General features: G+C 45.5%; 1 protein-coding gene and 1 long non-coding RNA gene across 9 annotated transcripts in view; one reads left to right on the top strand and one right to left on the bottom strand.

Annotated features, from left to right (window-relative positions):
* The window catches only part of FOXP1 (forkhead box P1), a 334704-nt gene that overhangs the window by 123025 nt on the left and 197324 nt on the right, over positions 1-14355 (top strand). The window contains exon 1 of one of the 8 annotated variants that reach the window (XM_042823147.1): positions 9565-9725. The exons of 6 other annotated variants lie outside the window; for them this stretch is intronic. The gene's annotated coding sequence lies outside the window, so the exon portion shown is untranslated. Of the gene's footprint in view, positions 1-9564; positions 9726-11883; positions 11904-14355 lie in introns of those variants that run through there. One more of the 8 variants, XM_042823150.1, reaches the window with a different exon arrangement.
* LOC122162655 lies at positions 7768-10615 on the bottom strand. Its single transcript, XR_006169620.1, has 3 exons — positions 10527-10615; positions 8652-8742; positions 7768-8525 (listed from the first exon to the last, which is right to left on the bottom strand). It is a non-coding gene; the product is annotated as an uncharacterized LOC122162655 (long non-coding RNA).

A 14355-nucleotide genomic window follows, 5' to 3' on the forward strand; every position in this document is an offset into this window, starting at 1 on the left:
AAGAATCACAGATGTTACGATAAAAATTAATGCCCTTTTGGTAAATGCTTTCCTTTTGTGGACTTGGCCTAAAGAGAGTCAGACAGTGCCTTTTCTTCCACTAATAAATACGGTAAGATTTAGGTAGACAAAAGAGGCAGACATTAATTTGTCAGGAGCAGGAACTGCTAAAGGGAAATGCAGAGCATTTCTCCCTCCTTAAATCCAGGTATTTCAATATCATAAAGTTTTTATTCTAACCATCAGGAGCATAGCCCTGTCTGTGGAATTCAGCTTTAAAAAATGTCTTTGTAAATTGAGATTTTAGGGCTACCTATTTGGAGGATGTTCCGTATGATAAATGACCCTTGTAAGGCACACACACCAAAAAAAAAAAGAAAAAAGAAAAGAAAAAGAAAAAGTAATTGTGCGTGTCTGCTTCCCAGGATGTGTGATAATAATAAATGAACGTTTTATGTATCATTATATATATAGATCATGGCAGAACAAAAATCAGAGGATATGTTATTCATTATTCCTGTTACTTTATATTTAAAAGGCAAAGGTTTTCGCTTCTTTGCCAAAACAACTGCTGCAGAATGTGTGTGTAACAATCCCCACAAATACGAAGGGTGGAGAGTTCTTCCAGGTCGTTAGCACTGGAGAGATGTCTTTAATTGCATTCATTTGAACATTAATGCATTAATGCTGAGATTTAAGTACTGCTCCTATTAAAAATTAAACTGGAGGGACAGTGTGCAGATCATATGCTTTAGTGTAAGTCGTCAGGTGCAGTGTTTGTATATTTAGCCTGGCATTTCAGTGCTGGAATGGATGTTGGAGTCTGGCTGTGGCTTTCTAAGGGACACTTCTTTTTTTCCCTTCCCCTCCCCACCCCCTTTCACTTCTGGCAGCAGCATTTCTTTTCAGGGATACATTTGCACCACCTGAGCAAAAGTTGCACTGATTAAAATCAGAGGAGGATAAGGAGTAACTTGTTTGCTGTCCTGAAGTCCTCTTGTTCTTCTCCCCTTCCTCCCCCCGCTGCGTCCGCAGCTATTTTGCAATATGCAACCCCCTTCGAGCACTGCCTGCGGAACTGGAGTAGCTCTGGCATGTAGATTTCCCAGTGGGAGAACTTGTGTGGATGGTAATTTTAATGAGACCTGATTTAAGCAGTAGAATAGATCCATAAAACTAATACAAGCAGACTTTCAAGAGCTCTACTATTTGTCAGGGCAGTGAATTTTAGAGGTGCATCCATCGGCTTGGTAAAGAATATTATAACCCTGAAAACTGAACCTGTATTAATTCAGATTGTTTCTATGCAGTGCACTACTGAGAACTCTTGAATCCAGGGCAGGCCAAATATAGACTTATTTATTTTTGAGGCTCAGCTTTCATCCAAAAATCGTGCTAGAACCACAGGACCTGAAAGCTGTGCTCTATATGAATGAATGCAAAGTCTGTATGAGTGCACACAGCTGTGTCTCCAGGCTGTGACAAACCCTTCACTTTGCTTTTTTTCCCTTCGTTTGAGGCCACTGCTCGGTCCGAATGTCTTTCAGCCTCTCCTGTGTTGTGGCACTGGGTCGCATGGGGCAGTACCAGGGTTTTCTGCTGCCCTGCAGATGGAGGTCTTACGCTCATCCGAGAGCCCAGATCCCACTTCAGGACACAGGCTTTATGGATTCTGTTTTCATCCTGGTGCTCAGGAGCTTCCCTTGCTGTTGTTGGAAATGTTTTGTTCTGCTTGGCCTTACTGGACTGTTTTCTCTGCTCGCTCTCTCACGTCTCTTCCCTCCACCCTGTCTTGTGTTTTGTCTTGTCTTATTTTTCCAGTGAGGTGTTTTCACAGCAGCCATCTCAAGCGGCAGCGAGAAAGAGAGCAGGTGGGGAAATTCAGAATGGGAGCTGTGCCCATGCAAGATAGAGTGGAGGTGGCAATGGGAAGAGCCCATGGGGGGAGGCTGGGGAAAGCAGAGCACAGCAGAGAGCGAGGGGGAAACGGCAGAAAAGCATCACAGGAGGAGCAAAAGGGGGGAAAAGGTGGAGGAGAGGATCGATGGAGCCAGAGGGCGAGGAGAAAGAGGTCGAGGACTGGTGGTCGACCCTATGGGGGGAGTCCCACTGAGCGCAGCCTGCCAGGCCCGTGGCGGGGAGGGGGCTGAGGGAGCAGTGGGAAGGCAGCCTGCATTTGGGCAGCGAAAAAGTTTATTTGCTTTTTCTCGCAGGATATGCTAAGTGATTTCGCAGTTTGAGTGGAGTGGCATTATTGCACTTAGCTCTGCATTGATTAAATAAATTTGTTCTCCAACTCGAGAGTTAAGTGTGTATTATGAAACCTCAGAGCCAATCTTAGTGGTTGCAGTGTGCAAATATTTTTAAAATTATGTAATTAAACAGGACTTGGGCTGCAGTGTCCACTGAAGTGATTCATTAATTGAATGGTTTGATTAAATTTAATGTTATTTTAGTTTATACAGAAAGGGTCGGTATCTTTTCCACGGATAGGGCTGCCTTGCGGGGCTGTCACTGATGGTTCAGAGGTCCTTACGAGGAATCTTTAGCACCCAATTAAATATTAACCAAGAAGATGTGACTCGTTCTTTCTCTGTCCCTGAAACTGTGTTTTGACATCCAAGGCTGGTGATAAAAATTTGCTCTGCAGAATCACTTGCAATGCGCTCTGTTTATCGCTAGATTATTTCTAAATTAATCATGCTAAAAGTCTTTCCATTGTAATTGTGCTGGGGCTCAGAGCTGTGTGATGTGTGTAAATAAAAAATGCCCTTTTAATTTCACGTTAACCGTACGTAACTGCTGCTGCAGCCAAACTGTGTTTCCATAGAATGTCATTTTAAAGGTATTGTGGTTACTGAGCGGCAGCTGTGATTGAAAAGTATGTAAACTAATCTTTAGTTGCTCGTGTCATTTTTATATTCTTGTGTCAGAACACAAGAAGGCTGCTTTAAATTTGTCTTTCGCTATGTATTAATTTTCAAGTCTAATTTTTCTTGGGTTAGAGCATACACCGCATTCTCTACTACGCATTACCATTCAGTGCCAAACTAAATGGCTACTTGTGAAAAAGTACAAAATTAGTTCCTGCTTGATTACTGCAAAAAACATTTATTTTCGTAGGGACGATTTGTATTAGCAGCACATAAAGTACAATTATTCTGCGTGCTATCAGTGACTTACGAGAAGAAATAATCAAGTGCCACCATTTATTTACTGATGTGAGGAGCAGCAAGCATTAGAGCTGTGCACTGCTTTCCCCAAAACAGAAGGAAGGTGAAAGAGGCTTGGAGTTTGTTTTTTTCCTTCCAGGCTTGCCCTGTGTGGTGTTTCTGCTCTTTTAAATGCAGACCATTTAAAATTAAATCCTCAGTAAATATGTCTGCATAAGAACTTCTTTGTCTCTTGATGCCCAACCATTGAAAATTAAATGTGGTTGCGGATAAGTATTTATTCATACCATACCTCACACCTGATCCTGTGTCAGTATGACATCATCTTTGCCACAAAGATTTCTAGTGGTTTAAAAATGTTCCGTTGTGAAATAAGTGGGAGAGGTAGAAAAGGGGCAAGGAAGGCAACAAAAATAAACTACTAGTGGGATTTGATGTTTTGCCAATTAAAAAAAATAAAAAAAAAAATCATATTCTTAGGTCCACATGCTGCCTTTGATCGTACACAGGACTTCCATTTGTGCCAGTGGCTGTTCAGCCTGCTGAGGGAAGGCTCTATATGACTTAATTTGTATGTTGTGGGAAGTACATTTTCCTAGCCATGTGGTCTAGCTTACTTGAAGAATCTGAAACGCGTTATAAATGTAAATGCTGTGTTTAAGTAAAACTTCATTATGTTTTGGTGGTTTCCAAAAATGCGCAGGATTTGACCTTAAAGTGTTATTTCAAGGTGTTATGATATATGAGCTAGACTTTGTAGTCTTCTAAATTAAATCTTTGAACGTGTTATTATTGTATACTGGCATCAGCGAGATGTAGTTCTCAGCTATTTTCTGTCACAGCCTTCGTTTTTCTAACAAGAGTAAGAAGACGGGGCCAGATCCCTCTGGAAGGCGGGCTGGGCAGCGCCGTGCTGCGACTCGGGGCGGCTCTGCCCTGGGACGTGGCCCACGGTGGCACTGCACGCACGGCTCGCTGTCGAGGTGGGGCCCAGTGCTTCTGCACAGACACGTCTGCAGTGTGGGGGGACCGCCGCTCCCCTTGGCCATTGCTGAGGCCCACGGAGGATGTGGTGAACGGTTTAGCATTTGGATCCCGATCTGGTTCCTATATAAAAAGGGTTGTGTTTCTGTTTGGAAAATATGAGCCCCTTTTACGTAGCCCAGGTGCGGATTAGCTCTAAACCGTTCCCCATTCCTGTGTTTGTGGGAGACTGTTTTCAATTCTTACAAAGAAGCCGTACAAGTCAAGCCGTAGAAACAGCAGAAGCAAAATCCAGAAAAGGATTTTTAAAAAAATACATTGACAAAGTGTTTGCGATCTCAGATCAGCAGTCTGGATCTAAGAACAGTCATAGCTGCTCTAAGTGTGCTTTTTCACAAAGAAAATAGTGGCAGAATGTTCCCACCTTTGCCTCCCTACCCATGCTTGGAGCGGTGTTTCTCCTTTCCTGCACAGCCGCCCCGTGCTGGCGCTCAGCAGGCAATAAGCACTGCCAGCCACGGGTGCCAGGACAGGGCAGCTGTGCTCAGCCCCTCATGGTGCCACCGGCGGCCATGGGGACAGCCTTCGGTGTCTCCCATGCCACCAAAGCCATTGCCTGTGGCAGCTGGTGCTGCCCTCGGCCTGCTGAGGGCAGGGAGGGAGACCCAACCACGCTGTGGTGTTTTGGAGCACAGGGCGGGCTTTGGGCCGGGCTGTGTTGTTGCAGAGAAGTCAATTAAGAATAAGAGCTGTGAGTCAGCAGCCAGGGCTGTGGCCATCGCGCCTGTGAGCGGCCGCCTTTGAAGTGCTGTTGTTGGTACCGTTTTACGGCGCGCACTCGCGCTATGAATCACGATGGTTACATGGGCGATTTTCCCTCAAGAACCGAGCCAGCCCCAGAGAATTGCGAGGCAGCTCTTTCAGTCCAACGTGCCGGGCCTGGCCTGTGTGTGGGGCTGCCCACGGGGCCACCGAGGCCGTCTGTCTGTCTGCCGTCTGTCTGCGGCAGGGTTGTCTCCCACCTTCCTCTGGGTGAGAGTGAGTGGCAGTCCCAGCTGTACAGCCTTTGCACGTCGGCCCTGTCCTTCATCCACACGCCTTCTCTTGGGCATGCAGCTCCTCGTGTTCTTCTCCCAGCAGCCTGTGGCACCGCTCAGGGTTTTCATATGATTTTTCCCCCTCGCTGTGTGCTGGGAGGAGGATCCAGCCCCAGATCCTGTGGGTATGAGGAAACGTGTGCTCAGTGTCACCTCAGATGTTGGTCTTTGCAGTGTTTCCAGGATGGTGGCAGCTGGAAGCACTTGGGGCCAACTCTTAGCATCCCAGATAGAAAAGATGTGCTGAGGTGTCCTTTTCCCCTTCTGTCTGCATCATTCCCTCCTTGCGTCCCACGTAGGGTGATGCTTAGAAACACATCTAAAACCAACTTCAAAATGGATTGCTTACCCATGTTTCTTGAACTGATAATTTTGCTGGCACATTATTATTCATCCTCTGCTATTTTCACACTGTGACACAAAACTAGAGAGAAGAAGAGATTGAAATTCTGACCGGTACGTTATCCTGATACCTGACACGCTGTGTCGATATGAGAGTATCTTTACCACAAGGACTTTCTTGGTGGTTTTACAGATCCCAGCATGAATAAGAAGAAAAAAGCTGAACTAATAGCTCATGAAGCAAAAATATTCGTTTTCTTAAAGAAATTGATTAACATGCAAATATGTACTGTATGCATATTAAATATCATTTCAAAATGTGATGGGCAGGAAGCATAAGTGATGCCATTTGGTTTTGTGGCATCAGTGTGGGTTGATTAAGGGGGTGGGGATAAATTTTGGGGATTATTGATATAGCATGAGCAGAGCCAGATGGTTGTATTACACATCTTTTGTGTTCTTGTTTGCTTCTTAAAGCAGTTGCAGAATTTTGCCCTGGGCAAAATTTACTCTTTGCTTGTATGTTCCCCTTGTGAATTTACTTTTGACAAAGTACTTCACAACGAAGGGAAACACTGCGCCCGCAAACTTCTCCCTTCCCTTCGCATTTGTGAAATCAACAGCCCTGTACTTATAAAATATTTTGCAACTTGTGAAATAAATTAGCAGTAGGTGCAAGTTCAGTGTGTTGTGTTGTGTGCTGCTACCCCTCTGTATGTGATACTGATTTCCAGTGTGTGATTTTTGTAAATTTTCCTCGCAGTGTTTTGGAGAGGAAACTGTGGAAATGGCACCCGGTTCATTTTAGTGCGCTAGTTATGTGGTATTCTTCCATTAAATAAATGTTGTCTTAAAGATTAATGAGCTAATTTTTCCACTACTTCTTTTTTTTTTTTTTTTTTTTCTTCATACTTTCTTCTTTTTTTAAAGTTTTGAGACTGTGGTGTACCTGATTCATATTATCAAAAACACATACTTTGTGGTATTCAGGTTGAGTGGGAGAAGGTTATGAAAGGTAGGTGGTTCTTAACTGGGTGTTTGTGACATTTGTTGGAAATGCTTATCACTGGAACCACCAGAATTTACATGTATTTGTTATTTCCCTTTGAAAGCAAATTTAGCTTTATTTCCCATAAGAGATGAGTTTTGTAAAAGCTTTGTAAAAAACAATTTAAATCTTGTGCCTCACGCCGGTTTTCACCAGCACCGCTCCATCGACTCAGCCGAGTTTACTCCAAATCAGACCCCTGGATGACGAGGCCCCTCTGCATTTAGCAATTACAGTGAAAATGGTCGTGACTGTAAACACGTTCCGTCCTCCGCCTTGGCGTCTGTGTGAGCCGAGTGGGCTCGCCTTGCTCAGTGGCAGGACTTTCACAGGGACCAGCGCCCGGCTCTTCTGCTTCAGATGCTGACTCGGTGGCCCCACACCTGTGTCTCCTCTCTGGGCAGGGCTGACCCCCGTGTTTTGCCCAGGTTACAAGAGGTGACCTCGGGTTCTTTGCTGCGACCGGGAGCGCTTGATGAAGAAATGGCACCGAGCAGCTCTGACCTTCTTGAGCTCCCTGACTATTCCGTCGCAAGTCTGAGGCTGAAGCAACTTGCTTCGAATAATGATGCCATTGTGCTCATCCTATCTGATCAGTTCTTGAAATGTTTTAGTAAGCCTATCTTACAACATTATAAGAAGATAATCAGCTGCCTTAGAAGGTCCCCATCTGGAGTATAGAGTTCTTTTACTGAAAGATGTTTTGCCTTTCCGAGATAGCTCTCGCATTTCATCATCTGTTGTGCAGAGATGAAGTGCATATGAAAAGTCAGTGACTCTGAATCCATCTGTTGTTATTATTTTCCACTGATAATTGGCTTGAACAATGAAATGTCTGTGTCTGTAGCCTTTGAAACTGTACACCCTGTTTATTTTCTGGAGGTCTCACTCCAGTCTCACCCCCCCCAACCTTTTTTTTCTTGTTTTGTTCTGTTGTGTTGGGTTTTTTGTTTCATTTTCTCTCAAGCTCATAACTAGTGGAGCTTGCATGAAGATGGCATCTTTGACTCTGTGCATCAGTATGTGTCACACAGCATCTAAAGCTTGCCTGCCAATTTTTGTCAGGGTTCTATGTCTGCTCTGTTTAAGGACAGAGTAGGCTTGCAGCAGGAAGACCGGCAGACCCAGACTCTGTATACATCTTACCTGAAATGTAGTATTTATTTCACTTTCTCTATTAAAATATTAATTGACTCCAGCATCTAATACCTATGGAATTAGACACTACCTGTAATTGTGTAATATATTCAGTTGCATCCAGTTTTGCATGATGCAGGGTATTAATATTGGATTCCACTAACAGCAGTTCCATTAGCTTGCTCAACCAGTATGAGATATATATGAGCAGGGAGGCATAACTACCAGCCAGAACTGCCAAAACAGTCATTAGAAGCTCCATTGGGATGGACAAAGGCTTTTACACAGTGATATACTGATTAAATTTTGTTCTATGGTTTATTTGCATCAAGGTTAGATCACTATCATCTATGTGAACCGTATTATTTAACACCTTATTTGGAAGGTCATTTCAATGCAAAAACAGTGAGTGATACAGGGGCTCTAAAATTTCTTGCAGGATTTTTTGTGGGGGGGATTTTTATCTTGTTAGGCTTGACTAGCTCTTGTTAGCAATTTTGTTTTAACACGGCGAGTTTAATCCAAGGGAAAGTGAAAACTCCCTCCATTCTGTAGGAGTGCCTAGTTGAACCGAGCATGTTTGATTCTCATTAAAACTGTTAGCTATACCCAGTATCCTTTGAAATAATCTGCAGCACGTGCTTGAGAGCCCAGTCACTGCGTGCTGCTTTCTGTGTGCGAGGGGTCTTTCAGAATGAAATTTCGGTGTCGAAAGCAGTCGTGTTGTCCATCTCGTGCGGCAGTCTGGAGAGCACAGGAGAGAAAGACAGGGGAGTATAATCTTATTTGTGTTTCAATGGCAATCATTTAATACTGCGAGTTATTAAAAAATAATTAAATTACTAAAACCAACATGTAGCTAGGACTTACAGAAAGAGGTCAATGCGATTTGACTCCTTGAGTTAGGGAGGGACACTGGTGAATTCCAATAGCTTTCACATTTCGCTTCTTCATTCTATTTCTGGGAGGATACACAGGAGTGAAAAAATAATTTATTTCTCTAGAAGCAAGAATAAATCACAGTGTATAATTATGGATATTTGATTATAATAATAGATGCTTCGAGGTGCTTGGTGGTTATCACAGTCTCTAATTTAGTTGGTTTTGGAAGTAAATATGGTCTGGAGGGGCAGTTTTGTGAGACTGATATTTTGGAAATGACATTTTTGGAGGAACCCTTAGAAATTTGTTCCCTTTCCCCCAATGAAGCAGTGAATTGGTGCGCGTTATGCAGTGGTTTGTAACAGCTGAAGTAGGTTTCCATGTGGAATGTCTTTTATATAGTAAACAAAACATAGGGACAGCGCGAGCAAATTCACATTTAATGCGTCACCTCAACCAGAAGTCTCTGTATTAATTTTAAATCCTTGTTACTGGCGATATATTGGGTTGCAGCACAGTTAATGAAAATGAATTTTACAGGTGGTGCTTGGTTGTGTTTCTGCTGTGGTGAAATGGGTGGCTGAGCCAAAGCGGGCAGAGCACACGGTGCAGTTTTTTTGCCAGAGCAGTGCTTAGATTAGAAATGAACGTTTGGCATCGAGTTGTTGGTGCTGTTGTTATTTACTATTAGATGAGGAAAGCGTTTAGCTCCATGGTTGGATTTGATTTGGTAGCTCCTACCCCCTTAAACAAGCTGTGCAGCTTGTCAGAGATCAGGACAGGTAGAATGCACAGCAGGCGTCTGATTTGAGCCAGTTACTCATTTGCTGAGTGTTTGTGTTTATGCAAAGGGGCCTCTTCCTGCATATTTAATCTAGAGTAAGGCAGTGGCTTTTGTTGTGTTTAGACCACATACCTTCAGTCCTTCCTTACACTGCAGCCAGTGTTGAGGCACAGAAAGGCTGGATAGTCAGAAGTGCTTTAGTGTTCTCAAACTCTCAACTTTCTGCAGTTGGTTGGGAATTACTTGCAGCTCTAAGGCTTTTTCTTCCTCATTAATGGGTAAGTTTGCACTACGGTAGGGTGAGATACTTTTGTTTCTGTTCCGTTTTATAAATGCAGAGAGCGATTGTTTGTTTGTTTGTTTGTTTGAATCGTCCAAAGCTCCTTGAGCAAAGTCGGTGTGCCGGGGCAGTTTGTAGCAGGAATCGGCTGAGGAATACAGGTGTTTCTGGAATATACTCCGAATAAAGTCCGAAACGCCGTGCTGCAATAGGCAGGTATTGGCGGGGGGGCAGCGGGGAGTGAGTTCGGTGTTGTTATTCTTTGTGCTAACAAATCCTGTTTTGTAACTATCCCGAAGATAATGCTGCCATTGTTAGCTAAAAGCTTTCCAACAGTGTGCAACACAGAACTGCAAAAGCAGCAGCAAAAAAAAAAAAAAAAAAGAAAAAAAAAAAAAAAAACCAACCCCCCTGGTCTTTATTGTTTCCTTAGCAAGGGTCCTCACCAGTGTGTCTGTGCTGTAAGAGGAAGGTTTTCCTTACGTGGGAATTGAATCGTCTCTTCATTGATATTAATAGCACACTGGAGATGTTAGCCATGATGCAGAGCACGGGGCTGTGGAGTAGGAAACCTGATAGCGCGGGGGGAAACATGACAGTCCTGCTGCTGCTGGGGCGGGCGGCAGCCCTGCGCCGGGGCTTCGCATCATGGCATCCTCAACTACTGGCTGGAGGTGTTTTCATCTGCAGCTCTTTCTTTTAGTACAGCTGTAATTACTGCCGCTCGCGCTCGCCCTTATTAACCGTGCGGCTCGCTTTCTGCCTCGGTCTGAACAGATTAGTTGTAGAAATGACTTACTCGCACACCCTGCGCGGGGTCCGGCGGCGGGGCCCGGCGTGGCCATCGGGGCCGGGTGACAAAGGGCGCATCTCCGGAGTGCCGCCGTGGCGGCGGGGGAGCCGCCGCGCGCCGAGGCCGGCAGCAGTAGTTGGGGCGAGCAATTAACTATTTCCTCCGTTTGAGTAACTCCTCTCAAACAGAAGAGTGTGCTGTTCCACCACATGTTGGGAAGTGCGAGGAGCGGAGAGAATTTCACCAACCTGAGCACGGCGTGCGGGGACCGCGGTGCGCGGCGCGATCCGCCCGCCTGGCGCGGCGCTGACGGCGGGGAGCTGGGGGGCGCCGCGGTGCGCAGCGCCATTGCTCGAACCGCCCGTGATGGGCAGCGCGGCGCTTCTGTGCACCGCGTAAGAAAAAAAAAAGGAAAAAAAAACTTTTTTATGAGCGAAAAGTACCTCAGTCACAGCACCTCGTGTGATTAGTGCTATTGTATTCTTAAATTTTGATTGATAGAGATAATAGTTTTCACTTAAAAATACAGACAGGTACTTTAACTTTCCATGACAATAGCTATTTGCATTTCTTTTATCTTTTTGTTTAACACTCGTGGGGGTTGGGACGGATTTGATTATTAACTCTTATTGCGCACCCGGCTAAAAGCTAAAACAAAGCTTTTGTTAACGCTTCCAAGGTAAAACAGCAAATATTGTTTTTAGGCTTCAACGTTTAAGGGCCGCTAAAGGATCCCCCGGCGGTAGCGCCGCGCGGCCGCCACCGGAGCCGCCGCGAGGTAAGGGCCGCCCGCCCGCCCGCTCCCGCCGCACCGCGCCCGGGGCTCGCGGCGCTGCGGGCTGGGCGGGAGCGGGGTGAGCGCGGGGGCGCGGCGGGAGGCGGCGGCGCTTCGTCGGAGCTGCGGCCGTGCGCCGGAGCTGCGGGACCGCTGTGCGAGTCTCGAGAAGTAACTGCGCGCCGCTCCCCCCACCCCCTATTTTTTTTTTTATTATTTTTTTAATTTTTAATTTCTGTCAGGCTCTGAGCAGCGCTCGCACTGCCCGCTCTGCACCCGCGGCTCTGCGCTCGCCCCGCAGCCGCTCCCGCCGCTCCTCGCTCACACGAGGCCAAGTTTCCGGAGGAGAAGTCTAGACATAAAACGGTTAAGGCCGGAATTCAGGCACGGAGTTATTTTAAGGAACAGGGAGATGGGGAGCGCTCGGCCGGGCTGCGGGCACGCCGGGTCCCTCCGCGCGCCGCGGGCTGCCGAGCCGAGCTCGAGTCGTGCGCTGCCCACGGCTCCGTGCGAGCCGCTGCCGAGCGGGGAGGAATGGCTTGCGATCGCTTTGGTAGCGTTGGCTCACGTCAAGTGATTCTTTCCCAAGGTTACAGTGGACACGAAAGGTAATATTCTGTGGGAAGAGAAAATGTGCCGCGCGTAGCTTTGTCCTCGTGCTGCTGTTTATTTTTTGCTTTATTTCTGTTCAGAATAAACTAAAAGCACCGGGCAGACATTCTGCCCAGCCTTCTGACGTCTGGAAATGAAGCACGGCCTGACGTGCTCACCCTTCCCCGACAGGCAGCGAGCTGCTGCCCGGCGCTGCTCACAGCGAGGTGGCAGAGCAGCTCTCGGCCCCTGCAGTTGTGCTGCTCACCTGCATTTCACTTTCTGAGGAGGCGATAATGACTCCTGATAAAGAAAATCCCGTGATATTTAATAGAAACTACGCAGTAACAAGCAGCTGCCTTGACAGAGGGCAGAATTCTTTTTCCCTTCAGTATTATATATATATGTGTGTGTGTGTGTGTGTGTGTATTTGGTTGCTTGACGCCTCAAAAAAAAAAAAACCAAAAAAAAACAAGCATGGTAAAACTGAAGGGCCTTATTCTGAACATCTCCAGAGCAGTGCTGCACATGGTTTGTGTGCTGGTGCAAGGCTGGGAGAGCTGTGTGCAGCACCGTGCCCACAGCACGCCTGCTGCTCTTTGCCAGCACTCTGTAGGTGTAGTCTCAGGGTTAACAAAATACCAAATAAAAAAGCAAATTTTTTTTTTTTTTTTTCTTTTGCGTATCTGTAGTCAACAAAGTCATTGGCTGCACTGATTCCCCTCCCGGATGACAAAATAGTAATACTGGCAATAGCAGGGCACCTTTCAGGCTGGTACAGCTGTGTGTGACCTGGGCAGTTTGAAGGGAAGCTGTAGCGGTGTTAGGTGGCTCGCTGTATTTAGATGAGTTACGAAGGCACTTATATTACTTATCAAGTTTTGTTATTTTAAAGCTTTCAGGAAAACCTGTAGTTAATATTTTATTCACAGAATCACAGAACCAGACACATTAAATATAGTTCAGCCAATCTTATATAAGAGAAGTTAATGGAAACCAAAATTCAGAAACAGTTTTTGTTGTTCTGTTGTGTGTGTGTTCTCTGTCTATTTTGAATAAAAAGAGTGCTTTCTAGGTAACGACAGGGAGATTCCCTCTCTGGTTTAGATTTCCAGTAATGATTTGTAAGCTACTGGGGGCCAGGACTGGCAAAAAAAGAAGTGAATAATGCTAAGCAGGGAAGCAGTTCAACTGATGCTCTACTTTCCTGCGTAAAATTACTCACACCCAATTTGTGTGGATTCAAGATCTTTGTTCATCAATTTCTGGCTGTACTCGAGGTTATTTGATTTTGGTATTAATAAAAACGTTAATCTTTTAAGTAGAGCTTCATTCCATAACACTGGTTATCTCTATTTTCTTCATATTTTGAAGTAAATTTGGCTTTGCAGTGCTCACTTGGTGTTAGGACTCCATCCCACAGCTTTCCCAGGATTATCTCCTGACAAAGGCGACCACTAAATTGAGCAAGTATGGTGGGATCAGAAATGCCAGAGGGACTGACCCAGCAGCAGGTAAAATGGCAGAGCCTCTTCTGTCTTTGTCTTGTGCCCTGGTACCAAATAGATGCGTAGGGCCGGATCTGGAGCAATAGGGGTTTGTTGTCTTAAAGTCAACTGAGCAGGCCGTGGCAGTGGCTCAGATCGTGATCTTAGCATCATTACTGGTTGCCTTTCCCAAACCCTGTTGAAAACAGCTCTTATAAAACGTATTTCTATACTCAGGGATTTCAGAATGCTTAAGAGAAGCACTGACTCATCTTGCTGATAGGCAAACTGAGGCACTCAGTGTGTAAACTCCATGTTTTCAGGGATGTCTGTAAAATCTGAACGCAGCCAGTAGTTCAGCATGGTCTGTCCCCTCTGTGTGATCCCAGTTAAGCCATCGGAGCCGTGTTGCAGGTGTTGGGAGAGCTTCCCTCGACTTGTGAGACGATACGGCCACCGCTGCTCGCAAAGTGGGTTTTTGTGTGTGGTTTGTTTTTCTATTTTAATCATCTCCTCGAGGGAAAGTATGAGTGTAGCGAACTGTCTTGCTTGGGTAGGTTGGGATTTTTTCCTTGTTTGCTCCACACACACACTTACAGTGTTGATGGTACTTGGTGTTTATCTTAAAGACAGCATGATGGAAGGAATGTGTGTTGCCTACATCAATTCACTCACCCGTATAAACATTTTCAGGAGGAGAGTCTGTATTTGTATTTCTACGTTTTGAGATATTCGGCTTTTAGATTATTAATGAGAAATTTTCACAGGTGGGAACAGCTGTCCCTGCTGCTCATTTTAATTTCTGTGGTACATTATCCAAATTTTTGACAGGTAGTAGCATGGCACAAATATCCAGGACTGAAAGCAGCCCCAGCTCTGCCAGTGATTGCACTGTGGGCAGCGTGGCAGCCCTGCCCAGCCCTCACTGTCCCGTCCTGGAGCACATCCTGCCCATCAGCAGCAGAGGCCCAATGCAGAGCAT

This window comes from Centrocercus urophasianus, unplaced genomic scaffold (assembly GCF_019232065.1).
Source record: "Centrocercus urophasianus isolate 14NV4802_14NV808 unplaced genomic scaffold, USGS_Curo_1.0 seq_22, whole genome shotgun sequence".
NCBI classification, from domain to species: domain Eukaryota; kingdom Metazoa; phylum Chordata; class Aves; order Galliformes; family Phasianidae; genus Centrocercus; species Centrocercus urophasianus.